The 23,605-nt window shown below is 41.0% G+C and overlaps 1 protein-coding gene across 2 annotated transcripts in view; it reads left to right on the top strand.

Annotated features, from left to right (window-relative positions):
- LOC111973382 (E3 ubiquitin-protein ligase RNF152) overlaps window positions 1-23,605 on the top strand; it is a 67,921-nt gene that overhangs the window by 2,231 nt on the left and 42,085 nt on the right. The window contains exon 2 of one of the 2 annotated variants that reach the window (XR_011480951.1): window positions 12,585-14,540. The exons of the other annotated variant lie outside the window; for it this stretch is intronic. The gene's annotated coding sequence lies outside the window, so the exon portion shown is untranslated. Of the gene's footprint in view, window positions 1-12,584; window positions 14,541-23,605 lie in introns of those variants that run through there. 2 annotated transcript variants of the gene reach the window in all.

The raw sequence follows: 23,605 nt of genomic DNA, 5'->3' as shown, positions 1-23,605 counted from the left end.
TCCAATCAATTGAATTTAACACAGATGGACTCCGATCAAGTCGTAGAAACATCTCAAGGATGTTCAATGGAAACGGGTACCTGCGTTCAGTTTCGAGTCTCATAGCAAAGTGTTTGAATACTTATGTAAATAAGGTATTTCTGTGTTTTTTATTTTTAATAAATGTGCTAAAATGTCTAAAAAACTGTTTTTGATTTGTCATTATGGGGTATTGTGTATAGATTGATTATATATTTATTTTTTGTTAATACATTTTCGAATAAGGCTGCATCGTAACAAAATGTGGAAAAAGTCAAGGGGTCTGAATACTTTCAGGAATGTGATCAATTTAGATGTTTCTGCTTATAATCTCTGACATTTTTGGTAGGCTATTTGTTAGTCAACTTGTCTATAATTAGATACATGCAGCTTCTCTTCTGTCATTATATGTTGCCCTAGATGACTAAATAAACCCTTGCTCACCAGAATAATGTAATAGATGATAGAATTAATGCTCCAATTTAGTTGACATCAGTTCAGTTTTCTCTGTGGTCTCTGCTTATTTCGGGGAGCAAAGACGTTTAGGGACCGGGGAGAAAATGCAATAGGTTATATACCTACAGTCAGTGTCCACATTTCAGTTTCCATTTAACCCATCTGAACAGTAGGCTACAGTTCACTTGACATGCCATAGGCCTATTTGAAGTCCTGTCTTGTGACTGTCGAATTTGCATAACGCCTCACAATCGTCACACATAACATACACTCTTAGAATTTGTATTGCATTTTTTAACACGTCCTTGTGTCTAGCTTTGGACGGCATGTGCTACTTTAAACACAATCACTGTGATTTGTGTACATTTTATGTACATTTTTCAACACATTTTGTGTCGATTCCTGCAAATAATGTGTTAAAAGCTGAAAAACATACAACACACCCTAGATGTTATATTATTGACCAATCAAATTGCGGATCCGAAGTCAACATGTGTCTATGCTGTGGCCTCACACCCTGGCCTTCACACATCTTGAAAAGTGAAGTGACAACTGACAACCTGCAGTGATTCTCAGCCAGCCAGCAGAAGGAATATGAAACACGAAACAATGTAAACGTATTATTTATCTGAACGGCAACATTGTAGCCTTGATTTTCTAAAAATATAATGTGTCTCAGACGAGTTTTCAAGAAGTTAGGACATTTAGGCAAATTTCTACCGTAACCGTTATCATATCATATTTCCCAGCATGTTCTACTGCAGGTTGATTTAGAAAAATAGTTTTTTATATCTGTGCTTTTGCATGTACATTGTTTGAGTCATTAATCTTATGCTACGCTAAGATAAATAAAATACATTTTTTCTAAACTAATCCAATCAGTTCGTTTTTGCATTTGTTACTGAAATCATTGTTCCAGTCTAAATGGAATGCGTAGTCTCCTCCCAATGTTCCTAACCCTGGCAGTCATTCTGAATGCAGGTTGCAGGGGAATAAAAATCCCAACTGTTGGCTGTTCTAACGCTGGCTGGATTCCAATAGGAATTATACATCACTTTGCATAATGTGACTTGCAGGAGGGTTTGCAAAAATCTGGTAATGTTCCCAAAGTTCCCAGGATTTTCAGATATCCCAGTTGAAAGCTTCATGGAAACTGGAGGGAATATTCAGGAAACCTGGACTCCTTCAACCACATTTTCCATTAAAGATACTAGAGTTCTCCAATGCTACTTGCAGACCAGATGTGGCCTGTAAAACCAATAGTTTCAGGCCACTGTATCAGCTAATCTAGTTTTAAAAGTAAGGCCTTGCAAGATTTGAATGAAACCACTCACCTAGAAACTCAATTGGTGATAACCACAGGTTTGAATAGAAATAAATTCAATAACCATGTCTGTATCACTAACATGACTAACTAGTCATGGGTGGTAATACTACAATTCCCTCAAAGGCAAGGCACACTGGGAAATTATATTGGAGGCGTGGCTTAGTGGGGGCTTGGCTTTCAGTTATCGCCTCTTGGCCACCTGTGAGTAGAAGTGTCATACCAGTTTAACTGGTATATGGTAGAGGTTTATTCAATTGGAGGTGTGGCTTAGTGGTGGGGTGGCATTCAGTTCGATATTTTTGGCCACCTGTCAGTGGAAGTGTTTTACCACTTTACCTGGAGTATGATAGATTTTTAATGTTTGCCTCTGACAAGGAATAAATGGCTACCTTATTGAGGCTGCTCTCCTGTATCTCATCTATAAAATTGTCTGAGTTAATTTCTCTGGACTGCATATCTAACTGGCACTAAAAAGTTTGATGTCTTTCATGAAGGATATTTTGCATGTACAGAATGTAAGATTTTGTATATGGAGCACTCACTGTGTTACATTTACAGAATGTTAAAGTGGATTAGAACACACTATGTCTAAAAAAGAAAAACACACATTTTTTAACACATCCGTGTGTTTAGTTCGGGATGACATATTGTATTACTTTCACATAATCACTGTGTTGAAAAATGTACAAAAATCATGTGTTAAATGTGCCAAAACGATGATTGTGTTAAAATAACACAACGTGTTTTTTTTTATACATTTGTTCTTAGAGTGTAGATCCACGATGACTTCGGATCAGCAATGTGATTGGTCAATAATCTAACACATCTTGAGTGTGTTGTATGGTTGTCAGCTTTTAACATTAATTGCAGGAATTGATTCACAATGTACACAAATCATGTTCGGTCAACATGTCCTCCCTAACTAGACACGCGGATGTGTTTAAAAAAAATAAATAATAATCTCTAAGAGTTATCACCATCCTCATCCCTTCTCTTTATTTTCAACTCTCCATTTCGCAGCTTTTGCCTTATTGAAGTGTACTCCGATATTGTCCTCTTTGCCTCAGTGGATCATCAGCCACTTTTTCTGCCGGTTTCCAAAAGCATTTGGTGATTGGCGTATAGGATATTTGCCGTTTGTAAAGTTAGGCCCTAAAGTTTAGGCTTACACACTAATGGCAGATAAATTATGAGAGTAAAAAAAAAAATGCAGCCTATAGATATAAATTGCACAAGAATGATACATTTATGGATTTTTAGGTATTGTTTTCTCGTTATTCAACCCCCCTGGATATAGCCGTGATGATAACTCGCACATCACCAACACACACATTTGTTTTGTTATCCTTTTGGAGACAAAAATGTATTCCCATTAAAAATCCTATTTACCCTAACCCCTTAACCTAACCTTAACTCCAAACCCTAGTTGTAACCACTTCTTTAGGACCTCTGGGACCCGCAAGGATAGTAAAACCACACCCGCACCACACACAAAGTTTTTATCTTCGTATCATTTATTGATATGCATGCTGAGTGATATGTGCACTTTGAGGTAAAATATACTTTAACATATTATATTGTAAATAGCAGGAATACTGTGGTTTGGGATTTGTTGTATTCTAGCCTTCTGTATGGACCAGAGGGAATGTCCCATTCCCTATTTAGGCAGCCTTGAGCTTGGCTTTCATGGCTTTTAGCCTGTACTGCTTTGAAAAAATAATACTGAATAATTGAAAGCCTGTTTAAGCTAGAAATATCTGTATTTTTGTATGGGCTCAATCCACCCCATCCGCCTATGTCGGCCTTCCACATCTGCGGTGGAAAGAGACAAAGTAGAGAGACAAAGTAGAGTCGCAATTCAACAGCTCAGACACAAGAGGTATGTGGRAGGGTCTACAGTCAATCACGGATTACAAAAAGAAAACCAMCCCCGTCGTGGACCAGGATGTCTTGCTCCCAGACAGACTAAATAACTTTTTTGCTCGCTTTGAGGACAATACAGTGCCACTGACACGGCCCGCTACCAAAACCTGTGGGCTCTCCTTCACTGCAGCCGAGGTGAGTAAAACATTTAAACGTGGTTTAACCCCGCAAGGCGCGAGGCCCAGACGGCATTCCCAGCCGCGTCCTCAGAGCATGCGCAGACCAAGCTGGCTGTGTGTTTAAGGACATATTCCAATCAATCCTTATTCACAGTCTGCTGTTTCCCACATGCTTCAAGATGGCCACCATTGTTCCTGTTCCCAAGAAAGCTAAGTAACTGAGCTAAACGACTACCGCCGTACACTCACTTCCGTCATCATGAAGTGCTTTGAGAGACTAGTCAAGGACCATATCACCTCCACCCTACCTGGACACCCTGACCCACTCCAATTTGCATACCGACCCAATAGGTCCACAGACGACGCAATCGCAACCACACTGCACACTGCCCTAAACCCATCTGGACAAGAAGAATACCTATGTGAGAAATGCTGTTCATCGACTACAGCTCAGCATTTAACACCATTAGTACCCTCCAAACTCGGTCATCAAGCTCGAGACCCTGGGTCTCGACCCCGCCCTGTGCAACTGGCGTCCTGGACTTCCTGACGGGCCGCCCCCAGGTGGTGAGGGTAAGGTAACAACATCTCCATCCGCTGATCCTCAACACTGGGGCCCACAAGGGTGGCGTTCTGAGCCCTCTCCTGTACTCCCTGTTCACCCACGACTGCGGGCCATGCACGCCTCCAACTCAATCATCAAGTTTGCGGACGACACTACAGTGGAGGCTTGATTACCAACAACGACGAGACGGCCTACAGTGAGGAGGTGAGGGCCCTCGAGGGTGTGGTGTCAGGAAAATAACCTCACACTCAACGTCAACAAAACAAAGAGAATGATTGTGGACTTCAGGAAACAGCAGAGGGAGCACCCCCCTACCACATCGACGGGACAGTAAGTGGGAAGGTGGAAAGTTTTAAGTTCCTCGGTGTACACATCACGGACAAACTGAATTTGTCCACCAACAGGACAGCGTTGTGAAGAAGGCGCAGCAGCGCCTCTTCAACCTCAGGAGGCTGAAGAAATTCGGCTTGTCACCAAAAGCACTCACAAACTTCTACAGATGCACAATCGAGAGCATCCTGTCGGGCTGTATCACCCCCTGGTACGGCAACTGCTCCGCCCACAACCGTTAAGCTCTCCAGAGGGTAGTGAGGTCTGCACAACGCATCACCGGGGGCAAACTACCTGCCCTCCAGGACACTACACCAACCCGATGTCACAGGAAGGCCATAAAGATCATCAAGGACAACAACCACCCGAGCCACTGCCTGTTCACCCCGCTATCATCCAGAAGGCGAGGTCAGTACAGGTGCATCAAAGCAGGGACCAGAAGGACTGAAAAACAGCTTCTATCTCAAGGCCACCAGACTGTTAAACAGCCACCACTAACATTTAGTGGCCGCTGGCCAACATTACTGACTCAACTCCAGCCACTTTAATAATGGGAATTATGGAAATTATGTAAAAAATGTACACTAGCCACTTTAAACAATGCCACTTATATAATGTTTACCATACCCTACATTACTCATCTCATATGGTATATTGTATATACTGTACTGTTATATCATCCACTGCATCTTGCATCTTAGTGTAATACATGTATCACTAGCCACTTTAAACTATGCCACTTTATGTTTACATACCCTACATTACTCATCTCATATTGTATAGACTGTACACCTATACCATCTACTGCATCTTCCTATGCCGTTTGTACCATCACTCATTCATATATCTTTATGTACATATTTTTTATCCCTTTACACTGTGCTGTATTAAGGTAGTAGTTGTGGAATTGTTAGGTTAGATTACTTGTTGGTTATTACTGCATTGTCGGAACTAGAAGCACAAGCATTTCACTACACTCGCATTAACATCTGCTAACCATGTGTATGTGACAAATAAAATTTGATTGATTGATTGATTTGAAAGTGGCAGAGCTACAGGGCTGTTAGTAAGACCAGGAGACATCCTGAAAATCTGTCTTTTAACAAAAACGTCTGTAGRGTCCYAACTAATTTGACCCCTCTATGGAAAGATGAGACTCTCACGAACACGATGGTGTTCTCCGTTCTGTTCTACGACTTGTCTGAAGGTAACTCAGTACAGGTTAAAAAAAAAGGAATGGAAGTGTGGAAGTTGTTTTGTGCCCCCCCAAAAAGGGGGTTAAATATGTGTAATATCTCCTAGATATAGGACAGACGRTTCAAAACCTTATTCCTTATTTGTGTTTCTGCCATTTATGAACGTGCTATTCAATGTGTTTCTATATTTCATCAAATKATTTTAAAATATTTGTTTTGATACCTACACGGGTCCTAAAATAGAGGTTAAACGGTAAAGGATACTCCTACAAACTGTATATAAGAACCATGGAGGGAATTGACTTGTAAGCATAATCAGAAGTGACAAGGACAGCAGAACAAGAGGTGGTTTACAAAACCAGATGTCTTAGAGACCCATACATGGCAGAGAGAGGCCACATTTCTGTGGAGAATTTCACTTTCAACATGTATTTAGCCCCTCCCTCGGCTGTTTATCAAATTAAAGGGTGTGATGACCATTTTGTTGTATTTCCCATCGCATATTGCCCCTCTAAAGATCCACTCCAGTTAAGTATTAGGTGAAGATACAGTATATGTTTCTTTAAATCTCTCCCTTTCATTTAAACCACAGTTTTCTGTGAATGATCACCCAGTAGCTTGATTAAGCTTCAACAAATMTAGCTACAGTTGTGTTTACGTTGTGTTTTATTTCATCTGATTTGTCAATGTTCTACTATTTTAAGTAAGGTTTTGTGCTGCTTTCGGAGAATGATTCTGGGGATAGCAACAAAGTCAATGCAGCCTTGAAGTTGAGAGAGAGAGAGGAAGAGAGAGGAAGAGAAAATAAGAAGAGAGACAGAGGACGAGAGAGGAGAGCTTTTGACAGATCTGAGGCTTTGAAAATTGTCATTTGGAGTTTAATGCTCTATGGCAGGTTATTTTGGGGAGGTTTTCTACCTGCTTTTAAGGTGAGTGGGAGAGACATTTGAAATCAGTCTGGAAGCTGTGATTGTGGCGGCAGAAAAGGTTAAAGCTTTCCTCTAGATGTGACCGAAGCTGCATCCACCTGACAGGTGTTTGATGATCCAGTTCTGGAGGTGTCGCTGAATGTGCAAGGATGTGGAATTTTAGTTCAACCTACTTTCTTTAGGATAAACATGAATAGGTGTATGGTATGCATCTTTCTTTTAARTGTGTTTGCAAGTATTTTCCAATAAAACATTTAAAGACTGTGAGGCAAGAATGATGCTGGTCTGTATTTGTGTATGTTCACAAAAGTGGACATGGCAATTTGGTCAATGTTTTTGCCTAGTGACCTTTCTAAAGACAAGATGCAGCTATACGTTTTGCGTGAAAACATGACAATACATAGTAGCTGAGGCAGTGGGAGTACCTTTTTGTAATTTTCTCCACTATCAATGGATCAGTGATTGACACCCACACTAATTTAATCAATGGGTTGGAAGGAGGAAATATGACTATTATAGAATACTAACTACATATGGGTTTCAAAATGAATATGCCTCTGTTGATTTTACAGTTGGATAATCTTATGAATAAATAGAGAAAGATTCAATGCCGGGAGTTACTACAATCATACATCCTTCTACGTTCACACCCTTCAGGTGTGTGTTTGTCTAAGATCTCTTGGGATCCATCCATCCTCACTTTCTCCCCTCCTCTTGCTTCTCCTCTCCTGTCTTCAATACAACACTTTCACCTCTTTCTTTCTCATCACCCACCCTCTCTCTCGCTCTCTCTCTCCCTCCTCTCTCGCTCTCTTTCTCTTTGTTACGTTTTCCAAAACTGCTCCTCCACCTCTGCTGTCCCCCTAATTAATTTCTACTTTCCCAAGATGGCTTTCTCAGGTCCTCTCTTTCCTCCTCTCTTCATCCCCTCCCCCCTCTATTAATTTGCATCCTGGCTCTACGCTCCATGTGGCTGGCTGCCCAAGTGTTTCTCCTGGAGTCAGCTGGCTAATTGGGTCCCATCTGTTGGGAGAGAGAGAGGTCTGTGCCGAATCCAGGCTAATTTGTGTCTGGATTTTTACCATATTGACTGAGTTCTGCTGGGCAAATGGCACCATGTTCACCGTTTCAGTGGTCTTAGACTCACAAACACCTAATTGTTTTTTTTGAGTTGCTCATGGACTCTGTGCCATAGACTGACTGGGCAGAAATGTTCCAAGTAATGCTTCTTCRATCTCCCATTCTGTACGCTAATATTTTGAAGGTGTAATGACGAGTTGTGTTGGTAACCTAAACCTTCAGCTTGAAATGCCTCCACCCGCACCATGGAATTTATTTTTTTCCGGTATCATAACTGGGTAAGACATTGTCAAGAGGGCGGTCGTGTGTGTTTGCGAGGCAGAAGACGCAAGATCAATCCCAATAGTGTACTTGTGATTGTGGAAGCTATACTGTTAAACAAGCAACACGAGCCACATTACATAAGGACTAGGCTGAAGTGCATACAGATAAAGGCTTCATCACAGCTGTGTTGTTGCTATGTTATTGTTCCTGTTCTGTTCTGACCAAGTAAAAACCAAACGTACAGTACTTCCTCCCACATGCTCTCTGCACTGCCTTTAATCTCACACTGATTGCATCAAGCCTCAGCAGCTCAGAAGCAGGATGCAAACTACCCGCAGTACTGAGGAAGTGGTAAGGTCTTAAGCTTGGTGATGATCTGCAGTTGGCATGCTAGCACCCTTAACAACAAGAACTTAAAGAGGATCGCAAAAGAAGCACAACACAAAGGTGCCTGTTCACACAAGCATGAGAGAAATGGCTGTCTCTTTTAACCAAAGAGTTAAAACTTCTAACAGGTAAAATAGAGGGGATAGCCTGTGTCCAAAAGGGCCCTGGTCAAAAGTAGTGGACTATAAAGGGAGTAGGGTGACATTTGGGATGCAGACATAAAGTTGGTGCTACAGGCTACCTACCTACGGATATTATATTGGTAGTTCACCCAGTGCAGAGGCAGTCTATTGGATCTTGGCCACTGTGCACAACTTATCACACTGCAACTCTTGAATGTTCAATAAGACCATATGCTGTGTTTGGCTTTCATTTATGTTCTGTTCTTATTAATGCATAGTATGACTCCCTCGGGTTCTCTTGTAAAATCAAACACATGCAACCTGTTTGAAAATGTGTTTGTACCAGTCATCTGTGAATCTGCAAGATAGATAGTTTGTGTGTTCTGTTTTTTTTATGCTATAATTATATTTAGCCTGGGTTACTATGGACCGTTACCAGTCTAGATGTTGGAGTTGACACATATACCCTGTCACTTTGTCTTCCACATCATGCTGACCCATCTCTCTCTCATCTCTCTATCTCTATCTTGCTCTCCCTCTCTTTTCTTTCTCTCTRCCCCCTCCTTCTCTCTTTCTCTCTGTACCTGATGACTTTGTGATTCATCATGGTTCTCATCTCCTTCCCCTCTGTGAGAGCTGTTTGTAATAACTGTGTTTTATGCATATAAAAAAATAAAAAAATCAGACAATTGATGGGGTGCCAGCAATGACCTTCTATAATGATGGAACGTCTTTGTATCTTCCATCTGAAAAATGAGTGAAATTTATTTTGCAGAGGTAGGGTGAACAGGCGGAATGAAACAGGGTGTAAGATATTTGGCCCTGTTATGTTACGTCTCCTTTCTCAGCACAAAAATAATAAAGAGAGAAGGGAAGATTTCAATTGTGATATTCAGATGGAGAACTTTCATAGTAAGAGACCACAGGTTACCCGCCCGGTTTTGAGAATCGAGACACAAATTGAGGCTGAATGGCCCAGGGGACTGTACTGGTGTCGTTTCATGTTTTCCTTCATGTACTTTTTGGCACTTATTTGAATTTAGGTTTTATTGAGGAATTTAGGGGCATTTTTAGAAGTGATAGTCCAGGTCCACAACCTGTTAGTGAGCAGATATTGGTGGATATGTGTTTGATTCTTTGATTCTCTCCCCGACATTCATTTTGTTTTCCCGCCCTATCTAAAATGAGCTTTCCATGCATACAAACACACAGGCATATTGATACACCGGGCAGCGTCCCAAATGGCACCCTATTCCCTATATAGTGCACTACTTTTAACCAGATCCCAGACTCTAGTCACATACACCAGATAGTACGGCACCCTTGGAAACAAATTAGGGTTAATTGKCTGGCTCAAGGGCACATTGATAGATTTTGTCCCGAACCAGCAACCCTTCAGTTACTAGCATTTTAGATGCATAGACTAGGCCATCTATCCTTAATGACAGTTTTAAATGCATTTCCGAGGCTTTCCTTGATCTCCAGTATTTAAATGCTGTTTTTCTTTCTAGTTTTGCTGCAATGTCTTCAAATTAGATCACTCACCATCTTCCAGGTGTTCTTGTTTTAGACGACATCTCTTCCTGTTGATAAATTCTGTTATTTCTAGCTTCCTGGATGTATTCTAAATTGGGGCTGTGTTTGAAATGGCACCGTATTCCCTACATGGTGCACTACTTTTTGTCTACAGCCCTATGTGAACCCAATGCGACCTGATCAAAAGTAGTGCACTAAATTGGGAATATGGTGCAATTTGGGACGTAGTGTCTAATGGCGACGGTGAATGCATCCATTTTTGTCAGATGAAAGTGATTTACTATGCTTCAAACCAGCCATTAAAGTCACACTATGCAGAAATGGCTCCGCAATTTCCTGGTTGCTAAAACGCTAATAGTCTGCCTAATTTCAGTTTATGTGAGAAAATAAGCTAGTATAGTGTAGAGAATCATTGTACCATCTAATCGGCTGTGAAATATTTTTTCCATTCCCAAAAATATTGTTGTTTCAGCTGTTTGAAGCTGGTGTAAAAAACCGAAGGTAAAAGATGAAAAAACAAAACATGAGAACGTGACGCATAGAAATAGCGCACATAGAACAGATCTACCAATTCTTAGACTTGCTTTCAAGTAGAGTGATAGATCTATAACTATATATCATATCTAGGAGAATTTGTTCAAGTCTCCCAAAAAGTTACACGTGGCCACTTGGAAGACAACGAGAGAAGGCAGTGATTATTTTAGCAGTTAGCTGCAGCTAACCCATCACAACATTGAAAGGTGAAAGAACGCATAACCACACTCACGGTTGTTTTCATAGAAAKGTTTCAGCACACAGCACAGCATGGCTTCACAGCACACGTGGTCTTCTGTTACATTTTGGTTTGTATTGAACAGACCTTGTTATTGTAGTATAGTGTGTACAACCCCCCCAGAATCAAGCCACCTAAAAGACCTGTGAAGAAGAGATCATCTTCGACCTTGAGGGATTGCTGATGAGTGGGTAGTTAGCCAGTGTGTGTGAGAAAATGCGGTGGCAGTTGTGGCTGGTGAATGAATGGAATGGTTTGATAGCGTTCCGTCCATTTCACTTCAGCCACTACTAGGGGCCATCTCCCCCTTACCAGCCTCTATTGTGTGTTTGGTAGATGAATGGTGATCTCCAACAGAGTGTGTAGAGGGTACAGAGGTGAACAGTGTGTGTGGTGAACTGAGTGGTTCCCTGGAGCTCTCCAGGCTCTTTCAGGGGTGACTTATTTTCCTCCTTCGTCAGACCAGACAGTCAGGCAGTCAGTCAGTCTGGCCACTGACACGGCTCATCGTTCTTATCAATACTAAAACGCCTCAGGATGYTGTTTCCTGCTTGTTTTAACACATACTCAGAAAAGTCCGGACAACTCTCAGGACAGACAGTGGTAGAAATCGACGTTGTCCTGTCATCCCCATCTATATTTGGGCCATATGGGAAAATCTGTGTGTACCATCATGCCAACCCATTGTCACTTATTTTCATGCCAAACAATGGAGTTGGCAAGAGAACAAACTGATCTGGGACCAGGTTAGGAAACCAGTATAAAGGACTCAAAATGGAAGGATTTTAGCGTTGATTGGGTTGCTCTAATGATCATCATCATTACCTTGAAGGAAGAGGCTTTTATTTTTGTTCGGGAAACATTATTTGTCAAATGATCCAGAAACGATTGATGGATGGAGTGTGTGATGTAAGGAGGACGGTTAACATACAACGGTTGGAGAAACAGACCTTGAAGCAAGTACGTAGCTGTCAATGAGGAATTTGTCATATGATAATTGAATGTTCATGTTGACTGGAACATATTTCACTTCTGAAGAGTCACTGTCGATTACAGTATATGCCAAAGAGGAACTGGAAAGTAAGAAGAGATATTTGAAGCCCAGAGAGAGAGAGAGAGAGATGAGCGAGAGAAATGAGAAAGACAGAGAGAGGGTGATAAATGCCTGTCAGAGTAAGATTGATGGTTACAGTGTAATATCTCTAGAGCATCAAACTATAGAATGATGTTGTGACAGAGAAGAGAGATATGACCCCTCAGAGAGCATAATTTCTGCTTCCCAAATGGCACCCTAATTCCATTATAGGTCACTATTTTTTACCAGGACTCATAGGGGTCTAGTCAAAACGAGTGCACTATAAAGGTAATAGGATGGCATTTGGCACTCATGCAGTGTCGTTTACTAGGTACAGTCGTTAATGTGACACTGCACATGTCGACCCATGCCCTTTTTATTGACCAGATGATGAACTGCAGCCAATAGACTCATCAACCGTAGTTCACAATGGCTTATTTTWTTTCACCCTTGCTCTCTCTCCTTCTCTCTTTCTCTCTTTCTAGTGCACTACGTAGGGAGTAGGGTGCCATTTTGGATGCTGCCTCAGTCTGCCTGACAGGCACTCACTCTCACATCACATCAAATCAAACGTTATTTGTCACTTGCTTCGTAGCAGTGGTGTGTTTGAGACCACCTAAACCAAGACCGATTCAAGACCAAGACAGGAACATATCGAGTCCGAGTCAAGACCGAGAACGGGATGTGGGACAAGGGGTCAGAGACAGAGTCAAGACCGAGACCAGAAAAATGCGAGTCCAATTCAGGACATGATTGTAATTTTGTCAAATCACCACCATTATAAAAGTAAAAACTGTCCAGTATTTCTGTCTTCACATTTCAGGACAACTTATGGATTCTTTAGACATTTAGAATACTGAAAAAATGAATGCTAAGGTAAAAATAGAGCACAGTTGGGAACAATGGGCCTTCTACACCTTCAGAGAAGGGCTAAGGATTTATATAAATTAGGATTATTTTATTATTTTATTTAAAATTATGTTCTGATTTAATCTCTTCAGTTTTTGTTGGAAAGGAAAGGGTTAACACAAAAGATTTAAAAAAGTAACCAATCAGGATTTTTCATTGCTGGTCTCAGGGGAGATAAATCTGGCTAGCAAAGTCAGCCATTGGCTAGGCCATTAGAAGCCAGATAAAGGCATCTGCCATTCAACTGTATTAGGGCAACATTTTTGGAGTGACAGTGGAATCAACCAATCACGTTTTGACTTAATGAGCYGGACCATTTTAACAAAATTCTTCCTTGTTGAATGGCAACAGGTCACTGCGCAAGAGCGAGCCGTAGTTTTCCCACGGTCAAACTAGCTAGCTTTTGTTGTCGGCTAGTTTGCAGTTTGAACCTTTACACCGGGGTTCCTCGAAAGCCTTTTCTGAGGGGTTACTCAAGGATCCTTTTCAATTGGAAAGGTTCTGCCGGTGTGGCCACCCAAAAGGTTATTCCAGGCACCTTTACTTCTAAGAGTGCACGGTAAATTTAGCATATAGTCTTCTGGAGGTTAGGGGCCCTTCCAAAAATGCACACTATTCCCTATGAAGTGCTCTGCTTTTAACCAGAGCAAGTACACTAATAGGAAATAGGGTGCCAGTTGGGATGTAAACGAACTTATGCATGAAGGAGGGATTTATAAATTGGGATGTAAGTGGGGTCCTGTTTTGTTTCTCCCTCCTGCCCTCTGTTCGCTGGCCAGGTAGCTAGATATGTTATTCTTTCTCTCTTTCCACCCCTCTGCCTGCCTAGCCATAGGCATCTCATTTTACTTTCAGATTTGACTCGGGGAATGAATCTGAAAGTTATTTCCCCTACCGAAGAATTGTCTTGCTGTGGTGGTGGCATGGTTGAGCTGGAGTCAAACAGGGTAGGGTTTCTTGCTGGGTAGGACTGACTGAGTCTGTGAGGCTGGAAACGAGGGGTGGGGTTAGGGGAGTTGTCAACAGGTTGTTATCCCGAGAGGGAAGTGTGTGTCTGTGTGTGTGCATGCATGCATGTGTACATGTACAGTACCACTCTAAAGTTTGGACATACCTACTCATTCAAGGGTTTTTCTTTTTTTTTTTACTATTTTCTACACTGTAGAATAATTGTGAAGACATCAACCGTATGAAATAGCACATATGGAATCATGTAGTAACCCAACACAGAAAGATTTTAGAATCTTCAAATTGGCCACCCTTTGCCTTGATGACAGCTTTGCACACCCTTGGCATTCTCTGTGTCCAAACTTTTGACTGGTACTGTATGTGAATTTGTCCCAATACTTTTGCTCCCCTAAAATGGGGGGATTATATACAAAAAGTGTTGTAATTTCTGAACGGTTAACCTGATATGGATGAAAATACCCTCATTAAAGCTGACAATCTGCTCTTAACCCTCATAGTCAGTGTTTAATTTAAAATCCAAACTTTTGGAGTATAGAGTCAAAAGAAGAAAAAATGCTTAATTGTCCCAATAATTACTGAGGGCACTGTATTTTGAGCACAGAAAGGCTTCATAATTCCTAAAGGATGTTAACTGACTGATAATATCTCAAAGAATAAAACATATAAGATATCCCAAGCCTGTTAACCTCAGACCTTATTTTCTCAAAACCCAATTATTTCCCCCATTTAATATCTCCAATAGGAATGYCCAACATAGGCAGGTAAACATGCAAAAATTAATACAGCATGTACACAGCACGAATTGATTTCAAGAAATGTTGCGTCATTTTTTACGTTGTTGAGTCATATTTCTTTGCATACTTTCCGTTGAAGCTTGCGTCAAAATATTTACAAGCGGAGTACGCATTCGAGATGTGCCCTCTGTGCTCAGTTTTGTGTCTTCGGAGTACAATAGTATGCATTTTGAGAAACACCCAGTGTTTTTCACCTCCATCAAARAAAACACCAAATTATGACATTTTTGGTGGAAGAATGGTGTCGAATACTTCAAATAAAGTTCCAGACACTTGTAGAATCTATTCCAAGCTACATTGAAGCTGCTCTGGCAACTCATGGTGGCCCAACGCTCTATGAAGAGACGTTTTTCGTCATGAATCTTGTTCTGGAGGCAGCTTGGCACAGTGGTCACTCGCTGGCACAGCCACAAAGTCATAAAATTTGATTTTAAACCTAACCCTAACCTTAACCCTAAACTAAGCCACACTTCTAGTTGTAAAGCCTTACCCTAACCTTCAATTAAGACCAAAAAGTACATTTTTGTTTTCATTAATTTTACAATTTAGCTAATTTTGACTTTGCAATCAGCCTATCTAGCGGAAATCACTCAGTTCTGCCTCCAGGCAAAGACTCATGCCAATAAAAGTTGACATTTTGATTGTTTTTRGTTTTTTTGGGCAGTTACCTGTAGGTCGTTTATTTTTATGTAAGGCTTGTGAGCCGTGTACAAATGCATTTATAATGATTTGGACTGGAATCTAATACCTACCACAGTGTATTTTAGAGTTTACCAGCACCATCATCAAAATACCAAATTATGACATTTCTGGTGGAAGAATGATTTCGCATCCCTCCAATAGAATCCCAGACACATGTACAATGCCTTTGGAAAGTATTCAGACCACTTGACTTTTTCCTKATTTTGGTACGTCACAGCCTTATTCTAAAATGTAATAAATAAAAAAACGTTTCCCTCATCAATCTACACACAATACTCCATAACGAAAAAGCAAAAACAGGTAAAAGAATTATGGAAATATAGCATTTACAGTTGAAGTTGGAAGTTTACATACACTTAGGTTGGCGTCATAAAAACAATTTTTTCAACCACTCCACAAATTTTTCTTGTTAACAAACTATACTTTTGGTTRGGTTAGGACATCTACTTTGTGCATGACACAAGTAATTTTTCCAATTGTTTACAGACAGAATATTTCACTTATAATTCACTGTATCACAATTCCAGTGGGTCAGAAGCTTACATACACGAAGAGCGACTGTGCCTTTAAACAGCTTGGAAAATTACAGAAAATGATGTCATGGCTTTAGAAGCTTCTGATAGGCTAATTGACATKATTTGAGTCAATTGGAGGTGTACCTGTGGATGTATTTCAAGGCTTACCTTCAAACTCACTGCCTCTTTGCTTGACATCATGCTACAAGCTTGGCACACCTGTATTTGGGGAGTTTCTACCATTCTTCTCTGCAGATCCTCTTACGCTCTGTCAGGTTAGATGGACAGTGTCGCTGCACAGCTATTTGTCTCTCCAGAGATGTTCAATTGGGTTCAAGTTCGGGCTCTGGCTGGACCACTCAAGGACATTCAGAGACTTGTCCCGAAGCCACTGCGTTGTCTTGGCTGTGTGCTTAAGGCCGTTGTCCTGTTGTAAGGTGATTCTTCTTCACAGTGTGAGGTCCTGAGCGCTCTAGAGCAGGTATTCATCAATGATCTCTCACTGTACTTTGGTCTGTTCATCTTTCCTTCGATCCTAACTAGTTTCCCAGTCCCTGTCGCTGAAAAACATCCCCACAGCATGATGCTGCCACCACCATGCTTCACCGTAGGGATGGTGCAACGTTTTATCCAGAAGTGACGCTTGGCATTCAGGCCAAAGAGTTCAATCTCGGTTTCATTAGACCAGAGAATCTTCTTTATCATGGTAAGAGAGTCCTTTAGTTGCCTTTTGGCAAACTCAAAGCGGGCTGTCATGTGCCTTTTACTGAGTAGTGGCTTCCGTCTGGCCATTCTACCATAAAGGCCTGATTTGTTGATTGCTGCAGAGATGGTTGTCCTTCTGGAAGGTTCTCCCATCTCAACACAGCAATTCTGGAGAGTCTTAGAAGTTCATACTTCTTCCATTTAAAATCAATGGAGGCCACTGTGTTCTTGGGGACCTTCAATGCTGCAGAAATGTTTTGGTACGCTTCGCAGATCTGCCTCGTCACAATCGTGTCTCAAAGCTCTACAGTCAATTCCTTTGACCTCATGGCTTGATTTTTTCTCCAACATGCAAAGTCGTGGGACCTTTGGGACCTGTGGGACCMTATATAGACTGGTGTGTGCCTTTCCTTAATCATGTCCAGTCAATTGAATTTACCACAGGTGGATGCAATCATGTGGTAGAAACATCTCAAGGATGGTCAATGGAAACAGGATGCACCTCAGCTCAATTTTGAGTCTCATAGCAAAGGTTCTGAATACATATGTAAATATGTTTTTTCAGATTWWTTTTTTTAATACATTTGCAAAGAAAATGGCTTCATCARTATGGGGTATTGTGTGTAGATTGATTAGGAAAACATTTAATTTAATACATTTTAGGATAAGGCTGTAATGTAACAAAATGTGGAAAAGTCAAGGGGGTCTGAATACTTTCCCAATACTTTCCCGCTGTATAATCTATGCCAAGGCGCATTGWAGCTATTCTGTTCTGTTGGCTCGTGGTGGACCAACGGCCGGTTTTAAGATACTTTATGGTGTTGTTTCCTTTATTTGTATGTACACTCTTGGAAAGATATTGCCATCTAAAACCTAAAAGGGTTCTCCGGCTATCCTCTTAGGAGAAGCCTTTGAAGATCCCTTTATTGGCTCGAGGTAGAACCCTTTTGGGTTCTTTGGAAAAAATCTTTCCCCAGAGGGTTCTACATGGAACCCAAAAGAGTTCTATCTGGAACCAAAAAGGGAACCCTTTTCTAAGAGTGTATTGTAAAGCTTGTGAGCCATGCACACACACAATTAGAATTAAGTGGACTGTAATCTAATATCTAACACATATCTCTATCCCAAATGGCACTACATTCCCTATATTCTGCAGTATATAGTGAATAGGGTGTCATTTGAGACACAGCCCCTGTCATTCTGGTTACAGCTGCATATAAATTTATATAGCAGTTTAATCTGAATACTAAATGTTATTATTAAAAGCTTTTCCTTCCCTCCCTGGTACAGGACAGTGKCTGTGTCCCAAATGGCACCTTATTCTCTACATAGTGCCCTACTTCTGACCATAGTACTATGGGCCCCGGTGAAAAATAATGCACTACATAGTGAATAGGGTGCCATTTGGGACACACACTGGGAAAGTGTATACCTGGTAATGAGGAGAGCACCCCAGGGCCTATTGCATTCATTGTGCAGCAGGCAGCAACTAGAGTGGTATAATTCAGTAATGAATTGCTTTAGTGCCTGGACAGCACTGTAATGGTTTTGGAGATGAACAATTAGGCTTACCTGTATGTACAAGGTGTGTGTGCTGTGCCCTTTTTCAATCTCTCTTTGTCTCTCTTTTTCTCTCTCTCTGTCTCCCTGTACGCTCTCTCTCTATTTATCTACCCCCCCTTCTCTATTTATCTACCCCACCCTCTCTCTCTACCTCCAGACAGACGATCAGTAGGGGATGAAAAAATTCAAAAATTCCAACTGCACTTCACAGAAGTTTCGAAATCATTGAGCTCTAGGTAGCAAGAGCCGAGAAATGTTAGATCGAGGCTAGCCAGATCTGTCTGGCRGTGTCTAGACTTGACAGTTCATGAAGCTCTAGTAATCTGATCATAGAGTTCTGATCATGGAATTCTGAATGCGTCAAGCATCTACACCTACAGTTGAAGTCTACATACACTTGGAGTCATTAAAACTCGTTTTCAACCACTCCACAAATGTCTTGTTAACAAACTATAGTTTTAGCAAGTCGGTTAGGACATCCACTTTGTGCATGACACAAGTCATTTTCCAACAATTGTTTACAGACAGATTAATTTAACTTATCATTCACTGTATCACAATTCCAGTGGGTCAAAAGTTTACATACACTAAGTTGACTGTGCCTTTAAACAGCTTGGAAAAGCCTAGGAAATTATGTCATGGCTTTAGAAGCTTCTGATAGGATATTGACATCATCTGAGGTGTAACTGTTGATGTACTACAAGGCCTACCTTCAGAATCAGTGCCATTTTGCTTTACATCATGGGAAATCAAAAGAAATCAGCCAGACCTCAGAAAAAAATTGTAGACTCCACCAAGTCTGATTCATCCTTGGGAGCAATTTCCAAACGCCTGAAGGTACCAGTTCATCTGTACAAACAATAGTACACAAGTATAAACATCATGGGACCACGCAGCCATCATACGCCTCAGGAAGGAGACGTGTTCTGTCTCCTAGAGATGAACGTACTTTGGTGCGAAAAGTGCAAATAAATCCAAGAACAACAGCAAAGGACCTTGTGGAAGATGCCTGGAGGAAACAGGTACAAAAGTATCTATATCCACAGTAAAACAAGACCTATATCAACTTAACCTGAAAGGCTGCTCAGCAAGGAAGAAGCCACTGCTCCAAAACTGCCATAAAAAAGCCAGACTACGGTTTGCAACTGCACATGTGGACAAAGATTGTACTTTTTGGAGAAATGTCCTCTGGTCTGATGAAACAAAAATAGAACTGTTTGGCCATAATGACCATCGTTAGGTTTGGATGGAAAAAGGGGGAGGCTTGCAAGCCTAAGAACACCATCCCAACCGTGAAGCACGGGATGGCAGCATCATGTTGTGGGTGTGCTTTGCTGCAGGAGGGACTGTTGCACTTCACAAAATAGATGGTATCATGAGGATGAAATTCATGTAGATATATTGAAGCAACATCTCAAGACATCAGTCAGGATGTTAAAGCTTGGTAGCAAATGGGTCTTTCAAATGGACAATGACCCCAAGCGTACTTCCAAAGTTGTAGCAAAATGGCTTAAGGAAAACAGAGTTAGGTATTGGAGTGGCCATCACAAAGCACTGACCTCAATCCTATAGACATTTTGTGGGCAGAACTGAAAAAGCGTGTGCGAGCAAGGAGGCCTACAAACCTGACGCAGTTCCACCAGCTCTGTCAGGAGGAATGGGCCAAAATTCACCCAACTTATTGTGGGAAGCTTGTGCAAGGCTACCCGAAATGTTTGACCCAAGTTAAACAATTTAAATGGAATGCTACCAAATACTAATTGAGTGTATGTAAACTTKTGACCCACTGGGAATGTGATGAAAGAAATAAAAGCTGAAATAAATCCTTCTCTCTACTATTATTCTGACATTTCACATTCTTAAATTAAATTGTTGATCCTAACTGACCTAAGACAAGGAATTTGTACTAGGATTAAATGTCAGGAATTGTTAAAAACTGAGTTCAAATGTATTTGGCTAAGGTGTATGTAAACTTCCGACTTCAACTGTACATTTACATGTGTCCACAGTGTGTCCGGATTCCCTTTTCCCGTATTGTATTCAAATGCCAGTATGCATTCTACAAACGGTGGAAGAGGTAAAATATGATAATAACACAACAACAATTGATGGCAGTAGCTAACTGCTGTAGCTCTAACAAGCCAGCAAACATCTGTAGCTTGCCAGCAAGCTAACAAGCAACGCTAAAGGGATTGCAAACGGGTTYGCATAACTGTAGCCAAACCCCAAAAAGTTTTTCTAAATATTAGCTAGCTGGCTAGAGTTTGAGGCCAGCGAACATGTTCCTCACACGCTAGGATTGTATTACCTCCAACGTTATAATGAAAAGGTGCCTCTCGGTCCCAAAACACAAGTTTTCTGGAGACTTGTGGGAGGAGTGCTGATGATGTCATCCACTGTATGATCTTTCCGTAGCCTGTTTGCATCCAGACTGAGGAGAAATCCTCACACAATGCACCCCTGAACATCTCCTGAAGAGGTCAGCCAGATCTGAACACAATCAGACCACAAACGGACTTTTGTGCATCGAGACCCATCTTTTCAATTTGATCTTCTTATTCTGATAGCAGAAGTCGCATGTTAGTGTCAAGTGTAGACACGACCTATGTGGTTCAGCTAACTCTTCTGGTGTTGATTGTCATTCCAAACATGTAGCCAGAAAGACAAGGACGATTGAGGAGTTGGCTGGGGCACAAATAGGCCTAGATCTAGCAGGATAGGGAAATCAAAAGTACCTTGGTTTTGTGATAGAATTCCTTCCCACAGATCCCAAGTCCAACAATCATTCTGCTACAGGGTCTTTTTCTCTCTCTTCTCTCCCTCCCCTTTCCATTCCGTCTAATCACTACAGACAGCTGGGCTGTAGAACCAAAGCCTATTAGACAATGCAGATGACAAGAAAGAGATGGAGCAAGAGAGGGAGGAAATGAATGAAAGAGAAAGAGCAGCAGAAAGGGAGAGCTGAGAGAAAGGGAGAAAATTTGCTGTGGAAAGGAAAAGGCCAGGGACGTAGAATAAGCCATGTCTGGCTTGTCTTAACATTTCTGTGTCCCAAATGACACCCCATTCCCTACATACACTGTAAAACATTTCCTGTAATGTTTTACAGTAAATTACTGGCAGCACAGTAGCCATTAGGTTACTGTAAATTTACAGTAAAATACTTGCAGCACAGAAGCCAGTACATTTCTGTAGATTTACAGGACCTTTACTGAAACACAAATTTACAGCATATTACTGTAATGCCTGACTAATGCAACATACTGTATATCTAGAATTTACAGTGCATTACTGGAAGCATAGTGGTTAATAAACTGTTTCAGATTTACATTGCAGGCAGCATTTCTGTTACATATATTTCATATAGGTATTTCAATAGTTTCAATACCTATTTTGTAAATTGTAATTCACTGGCCTGAAGCACAATTCATGTATTTTGTAATTTTTTTATTGGAATACATTTAATTTGTATTTTCTAAGTAGCCCGCTTAACTACACTAACATTCTTGGTTACAGTAACATGATCTTTTTACTTGCTATGACTGTTATATGTTCTTGTTTATATACCTTAGTTCAATTCACTGACTGTAAGTTGCTTTGAATATGAGCGTCTGCCGAAACAAGGCCAAATTTGATCAAAATTAAAAGTCATTTGAGGGTGGAGCTCACTAGAATAATACTCAGCAGTGTGCTTCACAAGTGTTCATGTTTACATTTATATTTTGGGCATTTAGCAACATTTACATTTTGTCCAGAGCGATTTTACAGTCAGCATTAATTTAAGGTTGATWAAAAAAAACACATCTCACAGTTTCTGTAACCATTACTGAGGATGTTGTTGTAGTTAAAGCAGGAATCCACAGGTTGTTTGCAGCCCTATGTTGTCAAACTTTTTCTGTAGGGTTTTCTAGTGATGGGGAAATGAAGCTTCCTGAAGCATTGAGGCTTTCCGGCCAATTGTCTTGAAAATAATTTAGAGAAGCCAACTTATTATTGATGACGTCAATAATAAGTAGCCTTTTTTCCCTCTACTAAACCAATTCCAAACCAATCAGTTGGTTATTCAACGAAACACAGCTTCAAACGTCATTGTTCACATGCTTCTGATAAAGTGATACAGGAATCGGCACACTTCTTCGAAGGAAACTGCTTAGCGACTTCGACGCATGCCTCAGAGCTCTGGTATCAAGCGTAACATCACTAGTGTTTTCACTTTGAACGAAAACAGGGGGGTTGAGCCCTGAGCCACCTTGGGCTGACCTCCTGGGCAATGTTTGTTTTTGCGTTAAATCCCATCTCGTCGAATGACCCTGCTGCCCCAGTGCTGGAGAGGAAGTGAAAGTCACTTGTATGCTAACATTATAGCTGCCATTAACAAAAACAGAGCAGACGAAGCCAACAAGCTAGCTAACTTGTTTGCAGATAAACTGCTGGGTAAAGAAATGCTGGGTTAAAAACAACCCAATTTGGGTAAATATTGGACAGAACACATTGACCCAGCATGTTGGGTCACAACAACCCATTGTTTTCTTTAGGTTGGGTTGTTGATGCTGGGTTATTGAGCTATGATCCCCCAGGTCAGATCAGAATACTTAGTAGGGGTGTGGCTTTCAGATAGTTATTTTTGGCCAACCATGAGAGTAAATGTCATTCTGGTTAATCTATTCTGTTGTCAACCCATGTTAAAATTGACCCTAACACTTTTTGTAGTGTAAATTAATTGTACACAAGTGTCTAGGCATGAGCTTAAGGACCCGGGAGTTTACAAACCCCTTGGAGTGGGCGTCATGTTGATCCTCTTCCAACAGCTCACCAGTATCAARGCCATCATGTTCTATGCTGAGAATATCTTTTAGGAAGCCCATTTTAAGAACAGCAACGTTGCTACGGTGGTAGTAGCAGCAATCCAGGTGGTGTTCGCTGCTGTAGCAGCATTGGTCATGGACTGCGCTGGAAGAAAGCTTCCCATCCTCTCAGGAGTTTCGATGTGCCTAAGCACTGATGCCTTTGGTGTCTACTTCAAGTTGTCCAGTGAAACCCATGGTAACTCCTCAGGACTTTGCCTAGTAGAGAGTCCCCTAGCAGAGGACCTTGCGGCTGAGCTGTCCTGGCTCGCACTGGCCAGCATGGGCTTCTTCATCACCCCAAAAAATAGCTGGAAAAAGTTTTGCTAGAGTTGTTRAGTTCACACATCACACTTGAAGATTCACAAAATATGTGTGCACCAGAGATATTTGTCAATTTTACTTACAAGGCTTGCATTTCATTATGTTRATATATTTTTTTGTTTGTTTACAGTACAAGAACAGTTTACAACTTTTTAAATTGTGAGAGAACAATTAAGGCTAT

The sequence above is a fragment of the Salvelinus sp. IW2-2015 genome, linkage group LG14, assembly GCF_002910315.2.
Source record: "Salvelinus sp. IW2-2015 linkage group LG14, ASM291031v2, whole genome shotgun sequence".
NCBI classification, from domain to species: domain Eukaryota; kingdom Metazoa; phylum Chordata; class Actinopteri; order Salmoniformes; family Salmonidae; genus Salvelinus; species Salvelinus sp. IW2-2015.
This window is presented reverse-complemented; position numbering and strand designations above follow the sequence as displayed.